Source organism: Sphaerodactylus townsendi, linkage group LG06, assembly GCF_021028975.2.
Source record: "Sphaerodactylus townsendi isolate TG3544 linkage group LG06, MPM_Stown_v2.3, whole genome shotgun sequence".
NCBI lineage: Eukaryota > Metazoa > Chordata > Lepidosauria > Squamata > Sphaerodactylidae > Sphaerodactylus > Sphaerodactylus townsendi.
In genome coordinates, this window is record NC_059430.1 from 102,834,104 (window position 1) to 102,852,225 (window position 18,122).

An 18,122-nucleotide genomic window follows, 5' to 3' on the forward strand; every position below is an offset into this window, starting at 1 on the left:
CAATGCTTCAACTGAGGCCAATTTAAACAAGCCCTTTCATGAAGGTCTGGGGACTCCGTGAACTCCACTCTCTGAATGGAGAGGTAAAAAGACAGAGTATGAGGCCACGCACTGTACTGGTGTCTCCTCCTCCCCTTTAGCACAGGGGACGGCCTGTGGTGTTCAGGTGGACTGAAGCGAACCTCCACATTCAGAAGCAGTGTACCTCTGAAGACCAGCGACAGGAGGCAACATCAGGGGAAGGCATCAATATCTATGCCTGTTGTTGGCCCTTCAGAGAAATTGATCAGCCACAGTGTGAGACAGGATGCTGGACTAGAAGGACCACCGGTTTGATCCAGCAGAGCTCTTATGTTTTATGCAGGCGGGTGGGGACTCGGAGACCCTCTGGCTCACTACCGAGAAGGTCCAGAATCAGGCATGCTCTAACGGGACGGAGGTCTCAGCCACCTAAACCCCTTTCTCATGCATCTTGGTAACCGTGAGATTAAAACTGGATGGAGCAAAAGCCTCGTCTGGGGAAGCCTTGAGAAGCCACCTGCACAAGCCAGTTACTCTTGGTTGTCCTTTCCACCTTTGGCCACTAGGTGCTGCTGCTCCCCCACTTTTGCCGGGCGTCTCTGTGGAGAAGAGGATTGCTTGCAGCAGTCCGGGGAAGGAGGATGTGCAAACTCAGCCTCTCTGCTCAGGTAAACCCCGACTTCCCAATCCGGCGCTTGCTTCCAAAGCGCAAGGGCCAGGGAGGAGGCGGTGGAAGGAAGTGCCCTTCCCAGCCACAGAAGATCCCGTCTCAGAGAAGGAAGGGCTGGCCGTAAGCAAATCTTTCGTGACTCTGTCCAGCAGCTGAAAAAGGGGACCCCAGCCGGAAGCCTTGCTTTATCTCAACTCTGCTTTGTGCCTGCTTTATCTCGACTCTGGATTCCTTTGGGTACCTTTGAAGCAGGGGTCTGCAACCTGCGGCTCTCCAGATGTCCATGGAATACAAATCCCATCAGCCCCTGCCAGGACATCTGGAGAGCCACAGGTTGCAGACCCCTGCCAGTGAAGCCTGCTCGCCCAGCAGCCGAGGCTGTAGCCAGATGGGTGTGTGTGTGTGTGGGGTGTGTGTGCGGTGCCCATTCCTTTCCAAAACTGGCTGCTAACTTGTGACATAACAGCTGCCACTTCAAGAATGAAAGATTCTTTTCTAGGAAAGGAAAACAGGGGGATAAAAATAATCAGAGGCCGGGGGAGATGGGCAAAGCCTCCTAAAGCAGCCCTGGCTCTTTTCGGCTGGTTTGCAAGCGGCTCCTGCTCCATGCCAGGGGAGGGGCTTGCTCAGACTATTCCTTGCCTGTCCTCCTCCTCCTCCCACTGCCTTCAGCCTGACACCCACCGTGTTTGCCTGGAAATCAGTTCTACAGTGTTCAGTGGGGCTTACTTTTGGGCAAGGGTGCCTTTAGTGGATTTTTCTCAGAAAACCCTTCTGGTGAAGCAAGAAAAATTAGCACCTGGCTCATTCTGAATGCAAACTAGAAAATGATCACGTCGAAGTTAGGAGGAGAAGGGTTAGCTCTACCCTAACATTTGAGCCTGGCAGAGCTTGAATGCTGGCTGTGAATAAGCAGAAGTTGGTCACCACTCCCACTTCTAATCTTTCTGTGCTTCCAATTCCTCTCTGTTTACATGTCAATCTTCTCAGGTTTGCGCTGGATTTCAAGTGGATTTTTCATGTCCACCTGTGTGTGCGTGTGTGTGCGTGTATTGGGGAGGGGGGGACAGACAAAAATTAAAATGTGTGTGAGTGTGTAAAGTGTCTCATGGCAAACCAGTAGGGTTGTCAAGGCAAGATACTAAAAGAAGTGGTTTGCCATTGCCTTCCTCTGCATAGCCACCATGGTATTCCAAGAGGGTCGTCCATCCAAGTACTAGCCAGGGTCTACCCTGCTTAGCTTCTGAATTCTGATGAGCTCAGGCTAGTCTGGGCCATCCAGGTCAGGGCAAAAATTAAAATAGAAGTTATTATTCCCCTTGTTTGTTTTTGGCACTGTCACTTCATAGTTGCTTGCTGAAACGTTAATAGACACTTCTACTGGCCATGTGAAAGTTTCTTTGAAGTCCTGCCTGGTAAGGCTGGGGTGTAGCCTGCCTTTCACCTATGTGAGGTTTCAGTTCAAACTGACCTTTTCGGTCTTTTATAGAAGCTGTGCTGCTGATATATTCTGTGACATCACAGAAGCTGTGCCAATGGGAAGAGAAGAAGGTTTGCAGGCCTGTTTTTAGCCTCATGTGATATTCTTAGCAAAAGGCAAACCCACTTGATTTGAGCCAAAGGAACAGTGTGGACAAATGTAACCAGGAAAACGTGGTCACAAATTGATACTACTGGGAAACAGCTGCTCTGAAGCTGACCACAAGGAGGGGATGTACTCAAGAATCTGTTTGGAAGGAACTTCCAGTGGTGCCCTTCCAGCTGCTTCTATCTCCAAGGCATTAAAAGAGACTGACTCACTACAAGGGAAGTTGGAGGTTGGATGGGGTTTCAGCTGTATGGAAATGCTGAGAAAGTAAACAACACAGCTTCATTAAGCCTTGGCTATCTCATTAAGAAGTGGTTATGGCACTAATGTGCTCATTTCTGTGCAGCTGGTTGGTAACCAGTGGGGAGAGGAACCAATTCTCCATGGTAGGTCTATGGCTTAAATCCTCCTCCCCAGCCCCATATCACCCATCATACCAGTCAACCACAAGAGGTTTGCTGGTCCTGATGGAAGAAAAAGGAGATCAGCAGAAAGCAAATACAGCCTTTAAGGTTTGCACTGAGACATCACAACAGATCACATTTGCAAATTATTATTCTTATTTTGTGCAACAAATCCTCTGGTTACTTTTCCCTACGCAAGAAACTAGTCTAGGTTGGTGCATGAACCGTGGTCTGTCTGCTTTATGTTATCACTTCTACAGCTTCCAGCAAAGAATACATCCTGTGAATACCACTTGCTGATCAGCAGTGCAGTATACTGCTCTTTGGCAAATGTGGTTTATAAACAGAAACTGCCTGACAAACCACATTTAGTATAAACTGTGGTTAACAAGCCAGCTTCAGACCCTAATTGCTAATTTGGCAGCAACCTACAAATTCTACTTTGCTGCGGCAACCATATTGTTTTTATTATTTACAACATTTATATGCTTCCTTTTTGCCCAATCAGGACCATGGTAGCCAGACATCTCTTTTGATCTATAAACAGAGGTTTGGGTCATGCAATCTGAATGCAGGTGGAGTAAGGAAGTTTCGCTTTTATTTCTTGGTAGAATGGTGATACCTACTGAGCATTTCAGGGAAATGAAGAAGTTCGATCTCAGCGAGGCAGAACTGTAGGAAATGGTTTCAGAAACCATGAAAGGCTTTGGAAGCCGGAGCAGGAGCCAAGACGCTACGGAGACAGAATATTAGTCCATTTTAGCAAATAACCAGATCCAGGTTTCATCCACAGGGTCAGTTCAAGTTATCTTGGCACCCTAGCTTCCCCTGTTCCATTGGTTCTCAAACAGTATGATATGGATTCATAGAAATAACTCTTGTTTCCTGGAAGATTTAATTTCTTCAACATTAAATATATAATGATTGCTTATACATGGAACACTTACCTCAGGGCTCTTCTCTACGCAGTGGGCTTGTAGTGGGCTCTCCTCACATTTCTCTCTTCACACATGAGGAGGCACTCACACTGCCATAGAGCTTTTCTACAGAGAACTCTCCTGGGCCTGGTTCCCTTACCTCTGCCTATCAAGTAATCCTTAAAGGCACATATCTCATTACAGATCTCAAGATTCCTGACTTTACCCATTAAGCTGCACTTTTATTGATATTACTGTTCAAAAAATAATCCCCCTCAAATGAAAGAAGCAAAGCAATTTCCTGGACCACAGACTTCTAAAAAAAGGGGACTATCCTAGAGCTGATATTTTCTCCCCCTTCCCTACTCTTCATGCTGTTGCTGCTGCCACTACCAGAAGACAAAGAGGTTTGATATTTCCAAGCACTCTCTGTTATTATTATATTGATATCTTGATATATCAATGTGAGAATTAGAGGTCAGTATGTTTTGGCTAAATCCATGTAAGTGAGCTTCTTTTCTGTGACTTGAAGCGGCTGGCAACATAAAAGGGGAGGCGAGGGGGAAGGTGTGGATGGCAGTGCGAGGGAGTGGGAAAGCTGGCCGGGGTGGAGGGAAAATGTCTGGGCCAAAGCTGTGCTCACTGGCAAATCTGTCCTACTCTGGCAGCGAAGAAAATTAAAATAGTACTAGAAATGGCCTTGCTTGCTGTGGAAAAAATGGGAAGTGAAAGCGGGGCTGGAGGAAATATGTCCATACAAGAAATCTTGCCACAACAGTCATTAGCACCCATCATTCAGCAGACACCTTCTGCATAATTAGCCAATGTTTATTCGTCTGAATGAATATGGCAGAATGTGTTTTAATGAATGCTGCAACTGCTATCCTTCCTTATAAAACATGCAGTAGTTTCGTGGCATCTCAAAGACAAACAGATTTGCTATCATATGAACAAAAAGAATCCTGAATTAGAACACAACCGGCTATGTTTATGCAATTGCGTAAAACTTGGGGTAAAATGATTCTCCCGGAAGCCCTTTGCTTCAGGCTTAGTCATCATTTAGCACTTTTTTTTTCAGAAGGGAGACTCTGATGGATCTTGGTGGTGGAAAATGCCATCAAGTCACAGCCAACATACGGCATACATTGTGGGGTTTCTAAGACAAGCGATTAACAGAGGTGGTTTGCCATTGCCTGCCTCGCTGTGTAGCATTCCTAGACTTCTTTGATGATTTCCCATACTACTACTAACTAGGGCAGTGATGGTGAACCTTTTCAAGACCGAGTGCCCAAATTGCAATCCAAAACACACTTATTTATCGCAAAATGCCAACACGGAAATTTAACCTGAATACTGAGGTTTTAGTTTAGAAAAAACAGTTAGCTCCAAGGTGCATGTTACTTGGGAGCAAGCTTGGTGGTAGTCGGTGGCTTTGCTTTGAAGCAACCATGCAACTCTTCCAACGGGTGAATCACAACTTTAGGAGGGTTTACTCAGAAACAAGCCCCATTGCCAACAACCGAGCTTACTCGCAGTTGAAGGATCATGCTTTAGTTCTTCGCATGAAAATCAGTGGGGTTTAACAGCACTTAACAGGGTTACCTACACTGTTTCCCCAAAACTAGGTCTCAGGTTTAATGCTAATAATTGAGCCCAGCCGCCCAGGCCAGCCTAGATGTGGGGGGAGGGGGCAACTCTGTTTGCACGTGCCCTCAGAGAGGGCTCTGAGTGCCACATCTGGCACCTGTGCCATAGGTTTGCCACCACTGAACTAGAGCCAAACCTGCTTAGTTTCTGAGATCTGAGGAGAACAGGCTAGCCTGGGCCATCTAGGTCAGGGCCTTTCAAAGATTACTCCCTCCTCCCATAGCCATAGAGGAGTCATCTGCAATTGCCAAACAGGCAGTTCCATAGAAGCAAGGTGTGAGAGGACAGCTCTGCCTTCTCAGGGTGTATTCCCAGTAGCCAGGGGTGCGATTTGAGTGCAGAAATCTACCCTTGCTCTTCCAAGTTGGGCCTCTGAATCAGGGAGTAGGCTTGTACTCCATCCTTTCCTTTTAAGAATTAAGTTATAGGACTGCCCTATTATTATTATTTTCTGAGAAATTAAACATGCTCAGGAAATGAACGAAGGGCCTTATTACCAAAGGTGAAGACAAACAAATAACCAGTGCTTGCAGATAAAGTGTTAGGTCAATTCTGCACAGTTCAAACATCCCAGGTTGAGCAAGGGAAATATCCCGGTTTGGCCAAGAAGTTTGCACAGTTTGCAGTTCGTGGTCCTGAAGTGAGTTTGTCCCGCGATATTTCCCTCATCCCAGGTTTTTCAAAAAACGTTAAAATTGCAATCTTTTCCCAAAATCCCATGTTGAATCGGAACGCCATGGGAGCAAAACCTATTTATTTTTCCCACCCCACCGCCTGATCTCCCCAGCTTACATCATGCCAGTTTCATTTCTGCTGAGTTGAAGGCTGCCCTTTTTCCAAGCAAGTTTTCTGCCCTTTGACAACTCTTCCTGGAGCGAGCCCATGCGGGATAGCATGGTTCTCGCCCTTTCCTGCTCTCTCTCGCCAAATGCTACTCGCTTGCCGAGCCACAGCCTGGAGACCCCAGTCCTGCAGCTCAGAGGCGGAGCTACAAGGGAGATGGGGAAGGGTGCACTGGTCGCGTGCCTAGAGGGGCAGCAAAAAAATCAGGTTTTTTAAATTGTTTGTGTTTTTCAGTTTTTGGCTTGCAGGGGGCGCAGTTTTTAGGCTCTCAGCACCAAAATTTCAGGGAGTTTTGGGGGGGACTCTCCTGATTATACCACCCACATTAGGTGAGGTTTGGTTCAGGGGGTCCAAAGTTATGGACTTCCAAAGGTGGTGTCCCATCCCCCATTGTTTCCAATGGGAGCTAATAGGAGATGGGGGCTACACCTTTGAGAATCCATAACTTTGGACCCCCTGAACCAAACTTCACCAAACCTGGCTGGCATCATCAGGATAGTCTCCTAAAGATACCCTGAAAATTTGATGCTGCTAGCCTAAAAACTGCACCCCCTGCAGGCCAAAAACAAAAAAAAACACAAACGAACATGGGGGGGGGGTGGTGGCAGCAAAATTCAGATTTTGCACCAGACTCCATTTTCCTAGCTATGCCTCTGCTGTAGCTCCAGGCTCACATTACCAACGGGATCCTGGGAGGGGCTGGGAAGCTCTTCTGGGATCCAGGCAAGCGAGCCCATGCAGGAAAGCACAAGAGCTCGCCCTCTTCCTACGTGCTCTTGCCATGCGCCACTCGCTAGCTGAGCCACAACCCAGAGAGCCCAGCCCCGCAACTCCAGGTTCACATTCCCAATGGGGTCATGGGGGGAGGGGCAAGGAAGCGCCAGCCTGGCAGGATGCTTTCATCCCACGAGAGCCCCAAAGACCAGTCAGATGTTATTTGGTGGTGTGTGTGTGTGTGTGTGTGTGTGAATGTCTCAGTCTGTGGTTTCTTGCACACCTTTGAATGTGGATGGGACATAGTGCTCTGACCAGTATTGGTCAAAAGTTTTTACTTTGTATAGCACAACGTGCTTGCTGTGTTGTTCACTGACTCCTTTCCAAAGCTAGAGAAAAGGGGTGTGTGTGTGTGTGTCCTGCTTGGTTTTCCTGCAGTTGCTGTGGATCTGCCAATCGGGAGTGTTGCCTTTTGGGGGGGGGGGGCAGTGTCAATCAGAATGCAGCACACCAGGGATGTTTGAGCATGCATGCTGCATCTGTGTTGTAAAAACAAAAAAAGCCACGCTCGTGTGAAAGAAATCTGAGTATTTCCTCCCGGTCTTAATTCCTTCATGGAAATGGGCACCCGCGCCAAGGGAGAAACTGGGATAAAATAGACCCGGAGTTTTAAATACCAAGTGCATCCCAGTATTATTATGTTGTGCGGAATCAACCTTAAAAAAATTAAATCTCAGTATGAGCTTAGGCTAGTGTGAAATGCTAAAAACAACAAAAGGTTCTTTTGTTGTATCTAGGACAGGAAAGCAAAATTGTGACAGGTGATGAAAAGAGGACAGAACTCCTTACTTCCTACTTTTCCTCAGTCTTCTCTTGAGAGGGAAGTGATGCTCAACAGGACAAAAACAGACCATGTGAGGAGGGAAGGGAGTTGCATCCTATGATTGACATAGTATACAAACACTTTCTTTAAATGAAACCAACAAGTCCTCAGGGTCAGATGAACTGCATCCAAGGGTACTAAAAGAACTCACGGATGTAATTTCTGAGCCTCTGTCCATTATTTTTGAGAATTCTTGGAGAACAGGTGAGGTGCTGGAAGATTGGATACTGGCAATGTTAACCCCATTTCAATAAGGGGAAAAAGGAAGATCCGGGTAACTACCGAACAAGTAGTCTGTCTTGTAGCATGGAGGAAGGATGGCTGTGATTGCTTAAGAGCCGGCACAGGTTTCTCAAGAACAAATAATGTCAGACTAACCTGATCTCTTTTTTTGAGAGTGCTACTGCCTTGCTGGATAAAGGGAATGCGGCAGTCATAGTTTATCTTGATTTCAGTAATGCTTTTGATGAGGTTCCGCATAATATTCTTGTTGACAAGCTGGTAAAATGTGGTTTGGATGCTGTTACTGTCAGGTGGATCTATAACTGGTTGACAGATCACACCGAAAGAGTGCTTGTTAATGGTTCCTCATCCTCTTGCAGAGGAGAGACAAGTGGAGTGCCTCAGGGATCTGTCCTGGGTCCTGTGTTGTTCAACATCTTTATAACTGATTGAGTGAAGGATTAGAGGGGATGCTTATTAAATTTTCAAATGCTACTAAATTAGGAGGGTTAGCAAATAGGAGAGAAGACAGAGTCAGGATACAGAATGAATGTGACAGGCTGGAAAACTGGGGTAAAACAAAATGAATCTCAGCAGAGATGAATGTAAAGTTCTGCATCTAGGCACGAAAAATCATACGAAGGAGAGTTGTCTTGGTAGCAATATGTACAAAAAGGATAAGGGACTTAGTAGATCATGCATGAGACAGCAGTATGATGCAGTATCTGAAAAGACCCGCGTTGTGCTGTATCAACAAAAGTATTGTGTCCAGATCATGTGATGATAATGGTATTGCTTTACTCTGCTTAGATCTCACCATGTATTGTGTTCAGTTTTGGGTACCACAATTTAAGAGACAATGGGTCGCTCCCCACTTACCTCTTCGTGTGCAACATCCATAATCCCACAGCGCCCGAAAAGCCTCCATGACTTATGACCACAGGAGACTATTTGCTCCCCCACTCATTTGCCATTGTTAAGAATTGCTAGCGGGCAGCCAAAGCGGGAGTTCTACGGTTGGGAATAGAGGCAATGAAGCGTTTTTTCATTGGCTGGCACAGGTGTCGCGTCATGGAGGGAGGGCGGGCCTCCATTTTTTCATTTAGCTTCTCGGGGCAGAGGTCGTTTTTGATAGCAGGCTTCCCCGGATGATCTCACCGCACGATCATCAGAAAGCAGCTGGAAGCTTTGGAAGCATTTGTTTAGAGGCGTCTACTGCACACTGCTGGCGTCAGCATAAAATAAAAGTGAAAATCAGTTCTTGCCACCGCCACCGAGCTGCATAAATCGTCTGGTCTACGGTCTGCAGCACCTTTCGCTGTGTGGAGTCGCAGAAAACTAAATTAAACAGCTGTGAATTTGCAGCAATAGGCAGAACAAAGGGAACAATATCGTCATTCGTCACGATTTGTGCACCGCGTCTCAAGCGTCTTCCATAGCTGGCTTCATTCCGCGCACTAGCGGTGACGCCCTCCCCAAACAAAGATGGAGGATTCTTTCCCCTGATTGGCCGGCTATAAGCTCTACGCCCCAGCGGAAATCAACCAGCCTACGATCATCTTCCGGGTTCCCACCACCCCAGCATGGCGAGGGGTTTGGAAAAAATGTTGCTGTTTTTTTGAAGAGCCAGATTTGACGCTGGCGCCAGGGAGGAGGAAGGAAAGCGGACGAATTTCTGCGCCCGGCCGCGCAGTGAACGCTGGGGATGTGGGGAACGTCCTGGCTCCCCGCGTCTGAACAAGAGAAAACCCCGCGGCTAATGGTGAGTGGGGAGCGACCCATAGTCAAGTTGGAACATGCCCGAGGAAGGCAATAAAGATGGTGAGGAGTCTGGAGACCAGGTCCTATGAGGAAAGATGGAAGGAGATGGGTATGTTTAGCCTGGAGGGGAGATGACTGAGAGGTGATATGATAGCTATCTTCAAGTACTTGAAGAAGGAGAAGGAGATGGAGGAGAAGAAGGAGGGAAGGAGGTAGAGGACGAGTTTGGATTTATACCGTGCTTTTCTCCCCTGTAAGTAGACTCAAGGCAGCTTACACACCCCTTTGCCTGTAACAGACACCTTGTGAGGTAGGTGGGAGTGAGAGAGTTCTGAGAGAACTGTGACTAGCCCAAGGTCACCCAATAGGCTTCATTGATAGGATTAGGGAAACAAATCCAGTTCACCAGATAAAGTCCACCGTGAAGGAATGGGGAATCAACCCCAGTTTGCCTGATCAGAGTCCAATGCTATTGACCATTACACCGGGCTGGCTGGCTGTCATATAGAGGATGGTGCAGATTTGTTTTCAGTGCCCCTGGAAGGTCAGACCAAAAGCAACGGGTTGTAATTAAATGAAATGCATCTTCAGCTAAATATTAGGAAGAACTTCCTGACAGAGCAGGGCCTCAGTGGAACAGAATATGGTGGGCTCTCCTCCTTTGGAGGTTTTTAAGCAGAGGCTAGATGGCCATCTGACAGCAATGCTGATTCTGTGAACTTTGGCAAATCACAAGAGGGAGAGCAGGAAGGATTATGTTAGTGCTTGGCTCTTGTGGCCCTTCCTTAACTGTCCAGGGTAATGCCAATTGGGGTCAGCAAAGCAATTTTTTTCCAGGCCAGATTGGCCAGGAATCCTGGAGGGTTTTTAATAATAATAATAATAATAATAATAATAATAATAATAATAATAATAATAATAATAATAATAATAATAATAATAATATCTTCTGGATATGGAGCAGGGGTCCCTGGAAGTGTGGAAGAATGTGTTGTGAATTTCCTGCATGTGCAGGAGGTTGGATTAGATGACCCTGGAGGTATCTTCTGACTCTACGATTCTATATGGAGTTCCTGGTCCCTTGGATCAGCTCTATATACACTTAACAGGCAGAGGAAGCTTTGCTTTGCATGCATATGTGCAAGGGGAAGAGAAGGCAGAACTGAGGAAGAGTTGATCTCCCTGGGATTTTTCCACCTCACCCAAGGGCTTCCCAGGGTAAGTAGCTGAGATTCTGGAGAGGATTTGCTAAGAGTAGACTTTGTACATTTCAAAGCCCTTCCTTGTGAACAGGATTCAGTTACCAAAGGGAAGCAAGAATTGAAAGGGGGTTCTAAGGTGCAGACAGTACAGTCTTCCCGGCACATTCTCCTCCTGCACCGTAGCAAATTGGGTGTGCAGCTGGGAAATTTGGTCGGGGGGGGGCCTGGAGACATTCCAAAATTACAACAGATCCCCAGCTGGCAGAGATCAGTTGCCTTGGAGAAAAGTACTGTTTTGGAGAGTGGCCTCTATTGCATTATACCACCCCCAAATCTCCCAGCCAGCAGGTTAGCAACCCAACTGGGAAGGAGCCTCCAGCCAAGCCCCAAGGCAGAGGGAGGTGCCTTCAGGCAGCAAACTGCATCCAGGAGCACCCCTACAAGAAGGTTTCAGGAGACAGATTCTGGGTATCAAAAACAGACAAGTCTGATCATCCCAAAAACCGAAAACTAGGGCCGAGTTTCAGCCAAGGTGACCCAGCGTAGATGCTGCATGCAGGGACAAAGTGGAACTGTGAAGGGTCATCCCCATTCTTGGCAATCTTCTATGTGTACCATTGACTCTTCTGCACTTCCAATTCACTTCAAAGGGGAGTGAACAAGAGAACTGACCACCCTGTGGATGTGTGACTCACATTCACCATGGGGAATGTGCATAGGGTGGAAGTGGGATTGCCAGCTCTGGGTTGGGAAATTCCTGGAGATTTGGCAGTAGTGGTGGGGAGTCCTGGAGAAGGTAGAGTTTGAGGAGTGGAAGGACCTCAGTGGAATGTAATGCATTCAGACCCAGCTTGATGTAGTGATTAAGAGCAGGTGAATTCTAATCTGGTGAACCGTGTTTGATTCCCCACTTCTCCACCTGAGTGGCAGAGGCTTATCTGGTGAACCAGATGTGTTTCCGCACTCCTACATTCCTGCTGGGTGACCCTGAGCTAGTCACAGTTCTTCAGAACTCTCTCAGCCCCACCTACCTCACAAGGTATCTGTTGTGGGGAGAGGAAGGGAAAGGAGCTTGGAAGCCACCTTGAGTCTCCTTACAGGAGAGAAAGGCTCATTCCGCACATGCAGAATAATGCACTTTCAAACTGCTTTCAGTGCTCTTTGAAGCTGTGCGGAATGGCAAAATCCACTTGCAAACAGTTGTGAAAGTGGTTTGAAAACGCAGTATTTTGCGTGTGTGGAAGGGGCCAAAGGTGGGTTATAAATCCAAACCCTCCTCCTCCTCCTTCTTTTTCAAACCACCATTTTCTGGGGAACAAATCTCTGTAGTCTGGAGATCAGTTGTAATGGGAGATCTCCATGGCCTACCCCAGTGGTGGTGCACCTATGGCACTCCAGATGTTCATGGACTACAATTCCCATCAACCCCTGCCAGAATGACCGCCATGCTGGCAGGGGCTGATGGGAATTGTAGTCCATGAACATCTGGAGTGCCATAGGTTCACCACCACTGGCCTACCTGGAGCGTGGTGGTCCTAGGTGGGCAGTGGGGAGAGCTATTGCCTTTCCTGGTACCAGAACCTCTTCCATATTCAGCAGTGCTTGGCTGGAGCTGCTCCTCTCTCGTGCTCTTTCTCTCTCTCCCAGCACAATCCAAATCATGCCATGCGTTTTGACGGCAGACAAAGTAACAATGTACCAGGTGCGCCCCTGTTATCAGTCTAAAGTGAGGTGTCACCAGCAATTTCTCCTACCTGCCGCATAATGAAAGCTGGCAGGCTGCTGAGGCAGGCACTTTGGCGATGTTATCGCAAATGAGAAATTGCAGGGAAGGCTCCGCAGGGAGGGGGGAAGGGGGCTCACACCTGGAGGTGCCATGTGCTTAACCCTTTCTAACCAGCTGAGTGGCTCTTTTGGGGCACTCCTGGGGAAGATTTAGAGGGGATCACACTTCAATAACTGAGGCTACCTTTCTGAGAAGCCAAAAATAGCAGTGACTACCTTTTCAACCTTGGCTTCTGACCATGGCCTTTAATTATGCAACGGTCAGAGGTCTGCAGCCAAATGTCTGAATATAGTCGAGCTCGCAAGGTAGGCCCTTTTCCTCGCTGACAGCACAGGTAGATAAATGGAGTCGTATGAGCAGGATAAAAAAGTAATGGCTCTGCTCGTGTTTTCACATTTGCATTGTCTCCAGCGTGGTATGCAAGCTAACAGCAGACCCGTAGAAACAAAACATGTTGCTGTCGCGCCATTGCATGGAGGCGTGACTTTTTAAAAACTTACCTCCCTCCGCTGCATAGCTACGCTGGCAGGCAGGCAGGGATCCCCATAGTCATGCTGATGTCCCATAATGGCACGAAAAGTCCCTGTGACCCTGCATGGCTACACAGCTGCAAGGTGAGGACTTTAAAAAAAAGGGGAAGCGCCACTGATTAAAGCGCCTCCTGGGCAGCCGTTCGCTCACGAGCAGCTGCAACCCAGGTTCAAACGAAAGAATCGCTGATAGCGCAATTCTTAAAAAAAAACTGGTTCGGGGGACTTAAGGTGGGGCAGCCTCACTTTAGGGGCAGGAACAGTGGTGGGATTCAGCAGGTTTGCACCACTTCAGCAGAACCGGTTGTTAAAATGGTGCTTGTAAACAACCAGTTGTTAAATTATTTGAATCCCACCACTGCGCAGGATCCGTGTGAAGTCCCCCCCAACTGTGTTTTTTTACTGTCCCTATGCCAGGTTTAATGGCCCGTGTGGAAGGAGCCATAGTATTTGTTAAGAAAAAATGCTTCCCCCCCCTCCCAGCATCTACATTTTATCCCACTCTTCCTCCAAGGAACTTGGAGACTGACATGATTCCATGCCCCATTTTATCATTACTGCAACCCTATAAGTTAGGTTAGGCCAGGGGTAGGGAACCTTTAACACTCAAAGAGCCATTTGGACCCGTTTTCCACGGGAAAAGAGAACACTTGGAGCCGCAAATAATTTTTGACATTTAAAATAAAGATAACACTATATTGGGTATTTGGGACACCTTTTATCGCTCTATTCTGAGAAAGGCGCGTGGATGCACCAGCCCTGCTGCCTGCAGGGAACGAGCAAGGATAACCCGTCGGCTTGGCCTCGCCGCAAACCACCAGGAAACCGCCCGCCATACAGCTCCAGCGATGACGCTTACCGCGGCGCAGCCCAATACCGACCCCAGGCAGTTGGTTTGCCTGCCCTGCTGCATGCAGGGCAGGCAAGGATGTGTGCGACGGCAGCTCGGCTAGACGCGGTGCAAGGAGCAGGAAAGAGCCGCATCGCGACTCTCGGTAATTACAGGATTTCCCCTACCCCGGGGTTAGGCTGAGAGACAGTGACCAGCTCACATGAGTTTTGTGTTTGTGTGGGGATTGGGACTCAGGCCTCTGAGACATCCTTGTGTTGATGTGCCCCCAAATTCTCTGGTCTCTTATTTTTGCTGTATCTTTCGACCTTGGCTTTGCGCTTTTAAGAGCAAGCTAACCTGTTGTTATCAGTTGGTGATGCTTTTCTTCACAGGGAGATAGGAAAAAAGCTCAGCCATTTTTCACTGCTTTTTACACATCTCTTTGGAGGTTAAAAGCACAGCTGGTAAAACCATATGGATACCTTGTTCCTTCCCTACCCACAGGACATACCTGGCCCTGCAGGCCCTGTACCTTTACTCCGACAGACTGCCCTTTCCTCTCTCACTGCTTTTTTTGGACATGGTGCTGTGCTGATAGAAAATGATGTGTGGAAAGTGTTGTTAATCACAACCAACTTATGCAAGGCAAGAGGCAATCAGAAGTGGTCTGCCGTTGCCTGTCTCTGCTTAGCTACCTAAGACTTCCCTAGTAGTCTCTCATTCAAGTACTAACCAGGGATAACACTGCTCACCTTTCAAGATCTTATGTCATCAGGGCCTTTTTCCTCATTGCATGGCCATCTTGGAGGTCCATCTCTGGTAACTGCGGCCTGACATGAGCTGCAAGGATGGTGGCCACCAAGAAGACGAAACAGTCCCTAGAGCAGGGGTGGCCAACCTATGGCGCTCCAGATGTTAATGGACTACAATTCCCATCAGCCCAATTGTCCATGCTGGCAGGGGCTGATGGAAATTGTATTCCATGAACATCTGGAGCGCCGCAGGTTGCAGACCCCTGCCCTAGAGTCTATCAACTCCGAGCTTTAGTTTGTTATGAAAAGTGGTAAATATGTGCTAGGGTACAAGAAGACTCTGAAAATGATCGGGCAGGGCAAAGCCAAGTGGGTCATTCCTGCCATCAACTGTCTCACTGTTACATTGGCCAAAATTGGTGTGCTCCACTACAGCAGCAACTACACTGAATCGGGTAAAGCTTGAGGAAAGTACTATAGTATGTTCACTGGCCATAATGGACCCAGGTGATTCTGACATCATTGGAAGCATGCCAGGACAAACCAGTGAGAAGCAAAATTGTAAACTTTCATTTTTTGTGTAATAAAAACTGGTTACAATTTTTTTTTAAAAAAAGAATCTTATGAGATCAGTCTAGACGGGGTTATCCAGGTCAGTGCAATATCAAGGATAGGTTAAAAATATTATATAAATATTATTTTTTTTCCATTCAAGGAAGGAATAAAACAAGATTGACAAAAGGGGGCATGTCAAGAAAGAGACATCTCAAATGACCCTTCAGTCTCCAGGCCTTCTGTTTCACTCTGTAGCAGCATTTGGGGCCTACTGTCAAAAGATTGCTTTCCTGCCTACAAAAATAACCTTTTGCTTATTTTCTCAGATACTGCACTTTCAGCGACAGGCTATGCCTACGGTTCTAGTAACTGGCTTGTTTGGAGTTTGTGGTCGCTGCATTTTATACTCTTGACTATGAATGGATTTTTTAAATTGTTGGTTTTAAGGGGAGACCACCTCAGAAACCTTTGGTTGAGAGCTGGTATGCATCTTTTAGAATGTAAATGAATAAATGGGACCGTTAGAACTTTTTAAAGCCTCTTTTTTGCAAAAGTCTCAGGTGGGACAAATCAATGGGCTAAGCACAGTGGCACTCATGCAGGCTAATTCCTTTAAACTGGAGTAGGAGAGGAAAAGTAGTAGTGGCTTTGGAAAACCAAAATTTCCCTCCTTAAAATGTATGGGGCATCTGTCTTTGATGAGCAAACATGAGCAGGGGTTGAAGGGAGAGACCCCTTCTCCACTTCCCATGTAGCCTGACCTCACTCGTGGTTCATCATTAGTGAACGCATCTGTTTACCATGGATAGACTGACAGAGATCCATGATTGTCATTTTCATTTTGAGTCTGACTAAGTAGGTCGAAACATGAAGGACAGAATTGGCAAGGCAGGTCAGGGTAGAGTTGACATCTCTGGGTTTTGAGATACCTGGAAAGTTTGGGAGCGGAGCCTGGGGAGGGGAGGTTTTGAGGAGAAGGCGGGCTTCAGCAGGGTATAATGCCAAAGAGCCCACCTTCCAAAGCAGCCATTTTCAAGGGAACTGGTGTATGTAGTCTGGAGATCACTTGTAATTCTGGGAGACCTCCAGGCACCACCTGGAGACTAGCAACCCTAAATCAGGGTTGAAAATAATCTTTGCCAAGACAGAGCGAGAAACCCAAATTGGCAGGCTGCAGATCACTAGCAAAATGCCCAAGAAGAGTTTGGATTTATATCCCCCCTTTCTCTCCTGTAGGAGACTCAAAGGGGCTGACAATCTCCTTGCCCTTCCCCCCTCACAACAAACACCCTGTCAGGTAGGTGGGGCTGAGAGAGCTCCGAGAAGCTGTGACTAGCCCAAGGTCACCCAGCTGGCATGTGTGGGATTGTACAGGCTAATCTGAATTCCCCAGATAAGCCTCCACAGCTCAGGCGGCAGAGCGGGGAATCAAACCCGGTTCCTCCAGATTAGATACACGAGCTCTTAACCTCCTACGCCACTGCTGCTCCAAGAGAGATGCCTTCCCCTGACAGCCAATTGGAAGTCTAGTCTGGGAGGCGCTGAGAAAGGTCAGAGAGGAGAAGGCTGCTTTCATTGAACCCCTCCTCAGAATGACCACTTGGAACAGGTCCTGGCCTGGCACTGCTCCCCTGCTCTTGGAGAGAAGGACTCCCAGAAGCCTTTTCCACACTTCTTTTGCAAAGCAATGGACCTCCATCAAAGGCACTTAGACATGGGTTCCACACTGGTCCTCCTATGGCTTGTGTGGAGGCAAAGGGGATCCCTTTTGGAATGCAACCTCCCATCTGTACCTGCAAATTGTGAGCAGTTCCAGGAAACCAGGCAGCAAGTGCCAGGAGGGCGATTATTTTTATCCTGCTCAGATAAACATCTCCAGACGCAATAGCAAAGTGCCAGCATTTTATTGGGCTGGCGAAAAAAAATACCTGGCGATTATTAACTCCTCATCAACGGGTGCAAAAAGGAAAGCTGTTAGCTTTGTAAGAGCACCAGGCAGGCTCCCACTCCAGACGCCAGAGCAGAAATATCGGCCTGCTCCAAAGAAGCCCCTGCAAGGCATACCCTGCGCCCCATCCCTGCAAACTTAGGACTGTCCCTGGCACTTTTGGTTCTGTTTAAAACAACCTTTTGGGCTCAGACAGAAATTCTAACCCAGAGAACTGGTCAGGAATCGCTCCATTCTTTCCTGGAATGTGTGAGTCCCTTTCTCCCCCTCCCCTGCATATGCTTTGTGGTTCAGACTCAGAGCCCCAATGTCTTCTATTTCTTTGTCACACTGTGTACCCACTGAGCTATTTTGATGGAGAGGGAAGGTGGGATGGCATAGCCCGATCTCATCAGAACTTGGAAGCTACGTAGGGGCTGCACTGGGATGGGAGACCACCAACAAAGGCTCTGTGGGGAAGCCAATGGCAACCCCCCCACCCCCACTGCTTCTCACTTGCCTTGAAAGTCCCTTGCTGGGGCAACCCAAGTTGGTAGTGACTCAGTAGCAATTGTATGTTTAGGGTCAAGGTCACTGACAGGATCTCATAAAAATCCTCCCCCCCCCCCCTCACTTTCAGAAGGACAGTTGCAAGATACCGGATGAGAAATGCTGCTCATGTGCCCTAGTCAGGGACATCGTGCCTGACCACCCAGGGCAACTAATGGCTCACTGGAGTTTAGAACATAAGAACTAGCCTGCTGGATCAGACCAGAGTCCATCTAGTCCAGCACTCTGCTACTCGCAGTGGCCCACCAGGTGCCTTTGGGAGCTCACATGCAGGAGGTGAAAGCAATTTGTACTGTTT

The 18,122-nt window shown here is 47.6% G+C and overlaps 1 long non-coding RNA gene across 1 annotated transcript; it reads left to right on the top strand.

Annotated features, from left to right (window-relative positions):
* Window positions 1–14,810: 14,810 nt before the first annotated feature.
* On the top strand, window positions 14,811–15,124 carry LOC125435891. Its single transcript, XR_007244936.1, has 2 exons — window positions 14,811–14,909; window positions 15,045–15,124. It is a non-coding gene; the product is annotated as an uncharacterized LOC125435891 (long non-coding RNA).
* The last annotated feature ends 2,998 nt before the right edge of the window (window positions 15,125–18,122 follow it).